The 14,418-nt window shown below is 35.6% G+C and overlaps 1 protein-coding gene across 3 annotated transcripts in view; it reads left to right on the top strand.

Annotated features, from left to right (window-relative positions):
* The window catches only part of BBS9 (Bardet-Biedl syndrome 9), a 338,602-nt gene that overhangs the window by 121,872 nt on the left and 202,312 nt on the right, over nucleotides 1-14,418 (top strand). The window lies entirely within an intron of this gene.

Raw genomic sequence — 14,418 nt, 5'->3', positions numbered from 1 at the left:
CTGATACCACATGGAGAAAAACAGATAAGAGAAGCACGCACTAAAAAAGACTAAATGAAAGAGAGCGGTTTCCAATTAGCAGGGATAATTACTGACAGAAGTACCCCCTTGCCATTTTGAAAGGGATTTTGTCCATCAGTACTGTGATAATAACTCCTGATAAGGGTAGTGATCTTCAAATGTTGAAAATGCTAAATATTAACTTCGGGGAAAAGAATTTTTTCATTTAATATGGAGCTACTTTTTGTCCAGTGAGTTATTATATTGGATTAACTCTCTGCTGAAGTTTGGGGCAGTTTCAGTTTTTCTGTTTCTGTTAATATTTTTATGAATCATAGTGGTTGAATGTTTTGTCCACACTCAGAAAACTGCAATATATGAATTTAATTATAGATTAAGAGTTATATATATTTAATATATTTATATGATATTATATATGATTTTATGGTTAAGAATTAGGATTATGTATTGGAGGAAATGTATTTTACCAACTTGTTTACATTTTGCATTTTAAAATGTAAAATCTCAGTTATGCTGAAGTCAGTGACAAAGCTTTCTTTGACTTAAGGAAAATGTCTGGCTTTATTAAAATGTACAGCCAATTTTATTTTTTATAATTGGTCAGTATTTCATTTTTAACAGATTTACTATAGAAGAACAGTGTAGCAAAAATCCATGGTTTTAGGTTTGTGAAAAAAAAATAGAGAGACTTGAAGCTTGACCTACATAAACTGTATTTAAGAAATTTACTTAAAATTAATTACTTGTACAGTGCTCAGGGCATATTAGAAAAGATGACTGCAGGATACAATGATTTTTATTTTCCAGACTTGTGTGGCATCTTACCCTAATGTTAACCACATCATTGAAACTTCCTGAAGCAATAACTTTCTAATGAGCATATAAGCTATTTGTGTATAACTTGGCCCATAAGCGCTGTGACCCTCAGTTACCAGAGGCATGTGAGGTGTGTTCTAAAGTGTAGTTTTTAAGTGTTACTTGTTAATACTTTTGGGGTAGTATAGATGTATATTTTACTTGAGGCTACAATGTACAGTATTCTGTTTCAAAACTTGCTTGCTATGTGAATTCATTGTACTGTTGACTGCTATAAAACTTCAGGTTCAAACAAAAATGAAGATTTTTGCAGTATTCTAAAATCACTCGCTTCCATCACAAAATACTGTTTACTTGTAGCTTTTTTGATACTGTGAATATGTCCTATCAGTGGCACAGAAAATGGAAAACAATTTAAAATAACTTTAATATGGTATGGTGTTCACATGCTGACCTTGTTCATGTATCAGTTGAAGCAGGGGAATTTTGTTTTCTGTGGATAGGCACCCAAGGGTCCAAACAACTCGCACATTGATACTTTCTTAAACATGATGCTTTAACCACCTGTGCCCCAAATAAAGGATACTTGTTTGTTTTGGGGTTTTGTTGATTTCTTTCAAACATTACTTTGTTTTTAAATGAAGCATGTGGTATACTGACTTAGGTTGGAATGGCTTGTTTCATTGAGGAAAGAAATATTCTTAACAGTTTCTAGGTAAAGCTTTAGTTTCCTTATAGCCAGAATTATTTAACTTTTGAGCGGTGTAGATCATGAATCCAAAACCAAAGGTACTAAAATTTTGTTCTTAAGGGAACTAAAATGTCTGTGGTTAATTTAGATTGGACCACTTTCTTGGCTGCTTTTGTAGATTTAAAACATGTTATTATTCACATTAAAGGAAAGTGGTGGGAAATTTGTGTCTTTAGTATTGCGCTACTATGCAGGAGAAATTTTTGGTGAATACCAGTATGTAACATGCTTTGAACTGCTCACTTATTCCCAGTCTCCTTTTTCAGTTTCCTCTGGACGTTACGCTTTTGCTGCCAGGTGAAGACCTGACTGAGAATTCATGCCTTGATTGTGTACACACCTCAAGAAACCTACTGTCCTTTAGGGATGCATTGATGAGAAGTGGATAAAGGGAGGGAGGGTGGACTTCTGTAGTTATTTATAGGAGATGGATTGTCAAGCAGGAGTTGTGGAAAATGGAACCTAAGTATATCATGGATAGCTTTGTTTTTGATCCCAAGGAATTATTTGAGGTGTGTGTCCAGTGTCCAAGACAGGAGGGCTGGTAAGTGGTGTGATGTAGTCATTATGCTATTCTCTTGCCTTAAGTGGCTGTTACAGGCTTAGAGTAGTGCAAAATGACCTGACAGTCTTGGGGATAGCTTTATTTTTTACTACAGAATAAAGCAATGATGACTGCTTTCTTCATGTGTACTTTTGAAGAAGAGTGAGATTTCAGAAAAGCATAACTTAGAGATGCAGGTTTTTTATGTACTGTTGAAACTACTTCACATACCGTGCCTCTGTATGTTGGGAGTTCAGTCATTCTTCTGGGATGAGGAACGCTAATCAGGCAAGTGATACACAGACTGTAATGTAGTACAGTTGCTGTAAAGCGGTAGGTAAAGCTTTGTCAACTGAGTATGTACGGAGGAAGTCAAAGTGCTAGTTAAGGAAACCTCAAGTGTGTACATAGTTATCCTTGACTGTGATGTGACAAAGAACCGGTGCCTTTAACTGAATTACTTCCTTGTGGGAAGTGATGGAAATAGCTCCAAATGGTAGTGAAAGGCTAGAAATGTTCATGTGGAATTAACAAATTATGTCTGTGTAGGAAGTTACCAATATATAAATGATAAAATTGTTTACTATGCTTTGTTAATTTGTAAATATAAAAACTTCAAACAAGATCCTTCAATGCTCAATGCAGTGTTAAGTTACTATTTTTCACAATTTTCCCTTGGATTCAGTACTTCAGTTTTAATGGAAACGTGAAAAAAAAATTGTGATCACATGAAATAGCTTGTTCTCTGTATTTTTGCTTGAGTCTTGAGGTATTGTGAACAGTGGGAAAAAATGCCATTCATAGGCATATGTATTGCAAAAAATTATTCTTAGCCTGCTTCATTAGTACTTAAGGGATGATCACTAGCTCTTGCCTACAAATGCTGTATTAAGGACAGGTGATACTGTAACAATTAAAATTTGCAGTGTACTCCAACTTTTATACCTGTTAAGGACAGGAAGAAGGGTCTTCTGAAAACAAAGGCACTGAAAGTTAGATAGCTTCTGTGGTTTAAAAAAAATATGCAACAATCCCTCCATAGTTTATCGAGGAAATTAAGGGAAACTGGTCACCTCATCTTAGAATTTGTTTTTGGGGAGCTCACTCTGTTTTAAACATCTGTGTTCTTGTATTTGCTCAAAAAAAAAAATGGAAGGCTGCGTATCTTCCTGGTTCTTCATGGTTTCTTTGCTCTGTAAGGGCAGCAGACACTTCTTCATCCAGTTCCTTTACCGGTAAGCTTTGCAATGGAATGATTTCTTTTGGGAAATATTTTTTCTTTTATATTTTCCCCTAGGAATTTTCCATTTAGAAAAGAACATAATGGTGGGTTCGTATTCTCACTGCACAGTGGCTTTTCTTCAGTACTACTTCCCAACGGAATGGTACTCAGTAATTCTCTCCAGTCCAATCATTTAAGGACCTTGCCAGCTGTCCGTGACTGATGGAGCTCAGTAAGTTTATTCTACACCCAGTGTGAGGTTTTATCTATTTTTATATATTTTCATCATTGATTTTTGACATGTGGCTCAGCATCACTCTGAGGGAAATGCTTACGCGGAACCTGTCGATGCAGTCTGAGTTCAGCCACACATATCTGCAATGTAAACCTCAAATGCCATCTATGGGCTAGGAAGCAGACTCCAAGTCATTTTTGGTAACAGTGGAGGCAAGCACTGGAGATGGTCCTGAAAACGGGCGAATATGAACAATTAATGAATATGAGTGAAAATAGACAAATGTTTTTCCTTAGATTCCTACTATTTTATTCATATTTAATTCTGCCATCATTCATAATGAATTATTATTTTTTTTTAGCAGATGCTTAAGGAAGAGATGGTTGCTACTCTATTAGAGGATGTTACTGTAAATTTAGGTCGTGTTTCTGAGCTCCACCAACTTGAAACATCAAAGCGAATTTCTTCTGATATTTGGCCAACTTATTTAGTCATCCCTCCAGACAAAACGTTTATCTGGATTGTTGGTCTACAGTGTGGCTAGAATGTACGCTACCCAGATGTGTTTTCCTAACTTTGATGCAATAGAATAAAGCAAACATAAGTACCCTTTTGAATACATTTTGTTATGACCAGTAATGGTTCAAACTAAGTTAAAACTATTAGATTTTACTGAACCCCGGCATGAACTTCAGCTGTATTACATCAGGGGAACAATACAAATGTTTAAATTGAGCTATTTTTGAAAGGAGAAACTTGTCTTATCAGAAAGCCTACCTCAGCCAAAATCAGTAAGAGCATTTGTTACTAATTTAGTGGGATGTGTATGAATGTGGTTATATATTAGCGTTGAAAAACAAGGTCTTTCCTCTCTACATAATTGAGGGTACTATTTGATAATCCAAATCCATAAACTTCTGCTCAGACAATGAAGAGTTATTTCTAGATTTAAAACAGAGAAAGTTCCAAGGTTAATTATCACATTTCAGACACTGAAGCATACCTGACACTTCCTATCTCTTTCTTCTGCTCCCCTCCTTCTAGCAGCCCCAGTGGGGATCTTAGTCTAGGTCAGCAGGACCTGAAAAAGACCTTTCATATCTTGTGCCATCTCCTCTATAGACTCAACTGCCTGTTAGAATAAAAGAAAAGTCAAGGATTGAGATGTTTGCATGGAAAGCTGTGATATAAATGCATTAATTCTTGTGCATTTGATGGTATGGTAGGCTGTTGAACACTTTTTTCCTTCATGGAAAAAAAGACTGTCTTCTAGGAAGTAGAGTTGAATTGAACTTTGAATCTTGTTGACTGTGGCTCCAAAGCCTTTTTGAAGGTGAGCGATTGTTCCCCCTTTAACTCTAGGTTGGCCTGAACTGTCTTGCTTTTCTGTCAGCATACCAGGGTACACAGGTGGTGAGGCTAGGTCAGAAATGTGTTTATCTCAAAAACTGGAGAGTTTGCCACACAGCTGTTCCTTCAGTAGAGAATTGGTGCTAAACATATGGGAAGGAGTTTCTTTAATCAGTTTGTTAGCTCTTCTTTGTTTTCATTGATTTTAAGGAAAAGAACAACATGTGGGTTATGAGTGGAGTTAGCAGTTGCCCTACTGAAAGCAAGGAAAAGTCATATTTGGTTGAAGGACTTTTGCCTATGATGCTGATTTTGAACTCTTTTTTCAATACATTTCTCAAAGGCTAAGAGATTGTAAGTGCATCATTAAATAATGTATTTTTAAATTAATGTTAGAAGGCCATATAGCTTTAGATATGTAAAAAAGTGCAGCAGGAGAACAACATAGTATGTTATGATTAATAATAAAGCCTCATTCCTGTAAATATGTACATGTACATATAATATTGGTGTTTACTTTACTGGACACCAATCCATAGCCTATGGTGAGACATACTTAATCAGAATAATACTGTGATACAGTAATTTTTAAACACTAAAATAATTACTAGTTTTGCAGCTCATCTTATTTTGAACATAGGATGAACCAATTTGGGGGACAAACATTTGCTGATTTTAGTTTTATTTTTTCATTTCTGCATAAGTTCTAACTCATAGGCTTAACTGGTAGAATGCATTGCCTGAGTTTATTGTTTGGCTAAGGCAGGTGTACATGTAAAGAAAACTGCACTTGATTTTGTTCCTGTGAGCTTTGTGCTTGTGAATTAGCAGAGTATTTTGGGTGGGAATGTTCTTAATTTGTCAGCTTGAGAGAACAAAGTTAGATGGTGCAGTTGCAGGCGTGCAGAATGAGCATCATTTGCCATTATGTGTAGCAGAATGAATCTGGTGACCTAAAAATCTATCTTCTTTTGATCAACACCTGAAGAGTTGCCATTGGATACATTGTAATATTACTTCAGGTGGTTCCTTTTTTTTTGTTTTCTTTTCTATAGGTGAAGGGTCCTGTAAGCTCTTTGTTTCTTCATTATTAGGTTAAGTCCACCTGCTGTGTGACTTGTCAGTAGGATATTTTTGATCTATCAGTACTTCTCATACTCCCATACAATGAAATCTGCATCTCTGAAAGTAATCACACTTGTATGGCAGTAACTGTTGGCATAGAAGTTTAATGTCATATGAAGTAGGCTGCAGCTCAAGTTTGCAAAGGTTATTTGCTGGGTATTGTTTGGGGAGCAAGCATTATTATGGCCTGTGCTGTACTTCATCTGCAGAGGAGGAACACAGGAGTTTGCTTTCTCTGAAACTTACTACTGTGGCACCTTGCATCAACAATGAGGTTTTACTTGCATTAAATGACACTTTTGAAACCATCTTTCTTTGCTAGTAAATCCAGTAAAATCTGGTGAACTCCAATATTTTTTTGCTGAATTCTCCTCAAGTTTTATGCAGACTGTTTTTGACTGGGTTTTATAAAATCTGCTTTTCATCATGATGTTCCTTTGTTTTGAAATGGTTATGTCTCTTTCAGGAAAAAAAAAAAAAAAAAGGAGAACTTGTACCTCAAATTATTCAAGCAAGGATTTAATATATTATGTGACCTTTGCACTTTGACCTGAGAAGCCCATTTTATTTCCAAATGTACTGGCACGTGTTCTCAAGATTTTACTATTAATAGAGAAACTCCATAAAGTGTCCCAAAATAGAAAAGTAATTTTAATGAAGGATGTCCTGAAATCAGTGTTGTAGTTAAGTTTGAGCCTGCCATCCATTTTCTTTGATTGGTGTATTTGGAATTTGTTTCCAGAGTGTATTATTTTAATTTAAACATTCTTATTCTTACTGTTACTCCCAGGCACTGTGTTAGCAACCACAATGTTTTTAAATAACTTAAAATTAGATGATAGCTCAACCTGAATGGGGAATTAGGTGGGCAAGTTTCATGGCTTGGAATTTAGTATAGTACTTCACTGTCTTGACTGTCTTGCTGATTTGTTTGATATTGATACTTTTATTGTTAAAGGTGTTAGAAGAGAATTTGCCAGACTGGCTCTGTTTTCATCTATACAGGTGGAAAAATATATTATGTGTTAGTTGGATTTGCATTTCCTGACCTTTTTAAGATACATCTGTCAATATTCTTCTTCATTATTATAATAAAATATAAATAGGAGATGAACCTGATTTAGGAGATGTATTTTACTGTGTACTTTCTGGGAAGCAATGATTTGTGGGTTTATTCTAGACTTCTAAAACTATACTCTTTGCCTAACATCTAACATGCTGCAAATGCTTTTTCCCCCACTAGGTGCATTTGACTGGTCCCACTGAGAGTGGTGGTCTTCAATAGGATGAATTCTTGCCCTTACTGAATTGGTGCAATGTTTCCCCTGAAGTTAGCAAATCCTTAATTCTGCCTATTGAGCTTCGCTGTACATAAATGTTTGCAGAGTAGGATCTAATGCGTGTCTCTTGATTTCCTGGTCATCCACAGACTCCTTTTGTTTGAAATACAATTAGAAATTTGCAAAACGAGGCCCTTGTTAGTTTTCAAACTGTTTGTTTAAGTTCATGGCTTATTTTAATATACACAGCATGCAACTTCACCTTTTAAAATTTGTTCATTTGCTGTAAAATTTTTTTAGTCATCGTTACACAATACCATATATTTGGTGATATAAACCAAGCTCTCCACCTCTGTATCTCCATTTAGCTAATGTTTGGCTGTATTTTTTTTTATACGTTGTGGCCAATTCAACCACAGCTTCACAGTGAAACTCTGTCTTCAATGTTCATTGACTATCAGAGATTCTGTGACATATCTGTGTGTTATTTAGTACATCCTTTGCTTAAATGGAACTTTTGTTTTGAAGGGGTAAGTAAAGGATTCATAGTAACTCATTGGCTTCTTGGGTTTTGTGTCATTTCTAACAGATGTTATTTCACCCAGACAAGCTACTAATTTTATAACTCTGCTTTTAAATTTGGATTTTATAAGAAACCTATGCATTTGGGAATATGTTTGTAGCCTTCCTTCAAGAATATTTTTTTGGTATTTAATATCTTGGTATTTAATAGTTGTGCCAAATAACAAAAAGTTATTCACTTGCAAACCTGGCTGCAGTATTATTTGAGGACAGGCTATCAAGAGGTCAGGTGTCACATATTTAGAAAACTTAGTTCTAGGTATTCTTCCTATTGATGATATTAATTTATCAGGCATATAAAAATGCTATAAACCCCTTAAAAAACACTGCCACCAACAGACAAAAACCAAAACAACAAACAAACAAGCAAATAGAGAAAAGTAGATTAATCAAGTTAAAATAATTGTAACTGTTGTTCTTATCACAGATGGAACACCACGAACAATAGGAATTCTTTGTTTCTGTTGCTGTGGATTTAAACAAGGAAGCTCAGATAATGAGAGTCGGCAGTATAAAACACCAAGATGTCTTTAGATAAAACCAGTAAACTGGTAACAGTGATGCAAACAAGCAAACTTACCACTAAATAAGTATTGCTAAGGCAGAAGAAGAATTCAAAATTGATTTATACTTACGAAGAGCTGCAGGTTTAGACTTACGCGAATATGAATATGCTTCCTTTAATTAGATTGTACCCATTTAAAATAGAGCTAACCAGCTGGTCTTCATGCTTGGATTTTATTGGCATAGCTTGTTTAAATACTTAGTTCAGACAAAACAGAATTGCCTGCAGAGCAGGGTGACATTGATCTTTCGGGGTTTTAATGTGGGTTTAAGTGTATTAACGATCAAGTAATTTGGGTACCCAGGTTCTGAACCCACCAAATATTTTGCAGTAATTTAATAAAGTTCTAGTTAGAGTATAGTGGTATAGATAAAAGCTGGGAGAAGAGAGACTTGTGAAGACAAAGGAATAGCTTGTTTTTTTATCTAAGTCTCTTTGTAGCTAAAGTGATAGTTCCTTTATCCCAGAAGATTTTCTTATTAAAATCATTGTTACTAGTTCGTAAAATGAAATAAACAATGCAGCGTGACTCTCCATTATAATAAAACACTATCACTTTGGTTTGTTGAGATAAGACAGCTTTGATATATCTGAAGACTCAAGAGAGGGTTCTGAATTTAAACAGTACAGGCATTTGGCTATTATAGAGTGTTCAAGTTGACTGCCATCTTAACCTGTGCTGTGCTTGTAGATGGTACTGCTTCATGGCAAATTCCAATTTAGAAAGGTGCAGTAGAGCTGTTAATGATCATTCTGTCATGGAAATAACACAGAAGAAAAAAAAATGCAAGTTCCCTTGTCACTTTGAGGATTTCCTTAATCTGGTTGGTTTAGTTTGCAGAGGCACAGATTGCTCTAGTAATTGCCTGTGATGATCAATAATTTCACATTCATCAAGCGAGGCAATAGAATTTCAGGAGGTAGCTGGATGCATCCAGATAAAGCATTGGTCGTCCTGCTGCGACGTCTTTTGTCTCCACTATCTTGTCAGATCGGAGGTCGTGTTGGGCTTCACTTGGAAGCTGAGTATTTGGTGTCTAGTGAATCAACGCTTTGTTGTCATCACGGTGGGTCTATGCCACAGCTTTTTTTTAAAACTGTGGTCATGGTTAGCACTAGCCAAGGCGTTCTTACAGGGGTCAGATAATTGTGGCCTGAGGTACTTAATCCCCATGTCCACTCTCAGGCACCCATCGCAGTGATATGGGAATGCTGCAGCTTTTAGAAGAGCAGGAGTGACATGGTTGTTTTTTCTGGTGACAGAATGTTTGATAAAGATCACTCTCTGACATGGATATCTTTGCTTGCATTCCATAAAGCTTTAGTCACCTGTCAAAAGTTGTGTGCACAATGGTTGTGGAGGTAGATGGTCTGCACAGGGAATCTGGCTGCTAATCGCTGTTTTGTTACTTTGTGAACTACTTTTGAGTATTGCTTGCTAAAAATATAAAAAATGTTTAGTCTCAGAATAAGAGATTGTTCAGGATTTTGTTAATTAAATTGATAGTATCACTTGTCTTACCTGTTTTAAAGGTTTGCTTTGCTGGTGTCTTAGCTTTTGTATGGGGCTGAATGCCATGTATGCAAGGTAAACAAGGTGTCTTGTGAGAAAAAAATGTTTGACTTTAAATGCTTACATGTTCTGTGTGAACTAGGATATGTGATGTAGACTTCTTAAAACCACAATAAAAATATAATGATTTAGCAACTGAATTGCATTTCTGTCTCTAAAATGAATGAATATGGGAAAGGGTGAAGTAGAGTAGAACTAAATGTCCTGTTGCAATAGGAATGAACAAGCAGTAATCCTAGCTTTTCTCAGCTCTCTTTTTTCCCCCTGCTTTACATGCATTGAAATCCTGCTCTGTGAAGATGTAATTTTGTTTAAAAATAGTTGGAAGAAGTTGGATCAATTAAGTACCTTGCAATAAATTATTCCATATTAAGATAAGAATGATTGCAGAAAAAGACCTGTGAGCTTGTGATCTCTCTTTTTGTGTGTATAATTGTGTGCAGAATGGCTCTTTTGAAACCGAGTATAAAGGCTTTGATTATGGATTAACTTACTGTGGAGTACATAATAGTTTTGATAATTCGTCATCGCTGTGTCCACTTCAGAATAATTACATTTCTATGTTATTTTCCATATTGTAACACATATTCAATAGAAGACTTACTCCTACTTAAAGGAGGGATGAATTGTAAAGAGATTCTGTAATCCTTAAATGTCAAACTTCTGCTCTCTTCAAACTTAATTTCTGCTAAAAATGAAGATACTTCAAATTTACTAGTAAATCTTGAATCACCATTAGTTTACAGTTTTCAAATGCATGACGTCTTATAAGGTCTACTTAGCAATGAAGAAAGCATGGAGAGAAACCATTATACTTGAATGCTCAAGGCCGAAAACATGAGAAATGCTCCATGCTTGGAAATTATTGCACTCAAATCCTGGCAACAGTGTTAAAGGGTGAAGTTCTCAAGATTATAAAAATACTTCTGGATTTTAGCTCTACCTTTGCAACTGTGAAATTTAGTAAAAATCTTAACTGTGTTCTTAATTTAGAGAATGATTCTTCTTTCTTTTCTTTTTACAACATACCTTCATTAACAACTGCCTGTACTTTGCTGTAGGTTGGTGTATTGGAACAGAACAAGAATTTGGTCAGAAACATTTAAACAAAAGAGAATATAAATGAAAAGCGGGTCTTGGTCAGTTGTAAAAATGTGTCTAAAATCTTTGCATCTAAGCTACAGTTGAGGCTGCCAGTTGCAATGTGTTTTTCCACCTGCCCTGTGAAAAAGTGAGACAGGGATAGATCTGTTTAGAAAGATGATAAAATAGATTTTAACTAAGCACATTAAACATTTACTGAGAGAATTACAGATACAGTTGAGAAATTATGGAGAAACCATGACTGAATCTAAGGATCGCAGTTTGCAAAGAGTATGGATTCTTTGTTCTCCTCAACTATTGTAAAATACAGTTACAGGTAATGTTCAGGTGAAAATAAAAATAATTAAAAATGTGAATGTCATGGTTTTAGTACTTATTAATCCTTAAACTCTGCAAGTGTTTGAATGAAAAACCCCGGAATGCTACTAAAATTTATAGCTGATGTCCTGGGTGATATTTAGTGTAATTTTCCTTTGTATGGAAAGATCTCCTTTTTTTAAAAAAATATATATTTTTCCCCTTATATTAAGTATTTACTGTGAAACCGTGTATTGTCAAAGTATCTTTAGCCCCAGCTGCTTTCTGTGTTGCTTTGGCTTTCAGTTCTCAGCGTATCTCAAAGGGTGCAGTTTTGACTACATTTTTTCAGTCTGTGTTAGAGGCTTTTTTAAAAACTCCAATGACTCTGTGTGCCTTTATTATTGTATGGTAATTCATATTGTATTGTTCTGGATATTCCAGATCTCAGAAAGCTATATTAGATCACTTCTTCATCTATTGACAGAATGATTGGTACTTAGAAATGGTTTTTTCCCTCTTTGGTTTCTCTGCAAGTGTAAAGTAGAACTTGTGTATATGCAGTCATGTAAAGATTTAATTGCTATATGTTTCAGTGACCTGCACCTCTCCTTTAGAAACTTAGGCCTATTACTGATCTACTATTTGTTTGTATTATTGTGCCTTCAGAACTGTAGAATTTTGTGCCAAACTCTTTTACCAGTTGTACTTTTTTGCCATTTTTTATGAAACTGCTTCCAAAATAGCTTATAGGCTTGGTACATTAGGTATTGTTTGGGAATACTGGGATATTTGTTTTACATCTGTAGCATGTGAAAGGGTGAGTATCTCCTTTGTTCATGGCTATAAAATGGAAAGAAAGCCCATTCCGAAATGGAAGATCCTTAACGTAAAAGGCCGTGTCAGTTACTTCTCTTTTTGTTTTATGCTGCTGAGGTATACAGTACAGTGTAAGTTGAAATATAGCACAGAGAGAGAAGACGACCTGGGAATTCATTAATCAGTCTACACAGTGTCCTTCACCTTTGTTGTGTAAGTGGGGTTCGGGTAGTGATCACACAAGTGCAACAAGTGCAACTGCATTTGCTTGCTTCTTCAGTATAAATGATATTAACTGAGCATTATCCATAATCAGATACATCTAGCTTGCCTTTATTCCAAATTCCAGGAATTCTGAATTTATCCATAGCACTATGCCATCCAGTAACGATATTATAGGAACCATAATGATGAATGTCATCAGCATGTTAAATTCATATTAGCATATTTTTCTTCCCAGAGTTCTCAAATGCATATTGGACAGGAAAAGTGATTAGATATTTGAAGGGTGCTATTAGACTGAGGAGAACTTGTCTGCTGTTGTTGCTTGTCTCCTCAGAAGGATGAGGCTGTGTAGTGCATACGGTTACTGGTTATAGTGGTCAGATGCAACTGATGTGGGTTGGGTACTATGTAAGGTTGTATTTTTCATGTAGCTTTGTCACCCAAAACTCTGTTGGAAAGTAACTGCAGTAGGGAACTCCCCCTTGTGCAGAACATGAGGTATGAAGAACATCAGGGCTTTGGTCTGACCAAACAGAATGCGAGCACGATTACATCAAGTGACATGTCTGTGATAACTGTTACTATCCTCTAACAAAAGTGTCATGCTGGTTTCCACTAGTTGGGATTGATTTCTGACTTCTTCTTTGCATGATTAGCTGGGCGCTCTTTTTTTTTGTGTGTGTATGTATGTGTGTGTTTTGTTAGTTGGCTGTGATCTATGTAGTATTTGGACTCATGAGTGTCCTGTGGGTTCTTCATTTTATTTGGAAACGTTGCATTTTAAAATCTAAAACAAAAGCTATTAACACGTTTTGAAATGTTTCATATTTATAGTTCCCTAAAATTCTGTTTTCTTTACCTTCCCAGTCACATGGGAGCTTGGAGGGAACACACACACATCTCTAATGCCAGTATTGCAGATTAAAAATAGTTTTCCTCCACCAAATGCTAACAGCTGGTTGGCTTTGTTTCCCAGCTGAAGATGCATCATATAGTATTTTCATTTTCCTGCTGTTGCCAAGTGTTAATGGATCAAGCTCTGCAAGTTTTGCTTTGTAAATTCTGTTGTAATACTAATTACAGTGTAACTGCATTTCTGTGAGGCTTTTCACAACTCCAGTCAAGCACCCATTACCCCATTTTGAAGATAAATAAACAGAAGGAGAAAGTGGCTGAGGGAGATGCTTTGTGTTGATTTAAATGACAGTGAAGATAATCAGCCCTGCTGTAAGCCAAGTATTATTGGGGCAACATGAAGATGTAGTGGCATTCAACAGAACAGGTCTTGTAGGTTGTGCTCTGCCAGGATAAACCCCTGACCTTTGTTCCTTTCTTTACCTGAAGTAATTTAGTGCAAACACCATGGAAAATCTCTTATTGTCGTGTTTAAATGATAGCAATTGCATATCAAAATCTCTGTCATCTTCACTTTTCACCAGTAATATAAGACGTCTAAACATTGTATGTCAAGGAAGAAGGCATCTATAGTAATATTTTCCAAAATATCATTTTTTTTGTAATGTTGTGTGTGGACAACATTATATACAATGACAAGTTATATCTGAACTGAGTAGAATATCATATAATAGCTTTTGTTTTTCAGCATCTTGAAGTACTCAATAAAACTGTCCTACCACCTTACAGGAACTGAATCTGCCATTTTATTTTATTTTGAAAATTCTTTCATAACGTCTGGTGGTTAAAGTGGTATTGCCTTCTTATACGTGATCCATACTGTTTACGTTTTGGCATAAAAGTTGAAGCAAGTAGTGCAAAACATGGAGAGACCCAAGAGTTAATAAAATAACAGATGGCAGTTATGTTCATTTGGAAATAATTATATACTGCATTTTTGGTTCCATAAAATAAATGTGTTGGTTTTAATTAAGAGACTAGGCCTACTGGTCAT

This window comes from Streptopelia decaocto (assembly GCF_964273445.1).
Source record: "Streptopelia decaocto genome assembly, chromosome: 2".
Lineage (NCBI taxonomy): Eukaryota > Metazoa > Chordata > Aves > Columbiformes > Columbidae > Streptopelia > Streptopelia decaocto.
Note: the sequence above shows the minus strand (reverse complement) of the source record. Positions and strands in the feature narration are given on the sequence as shown.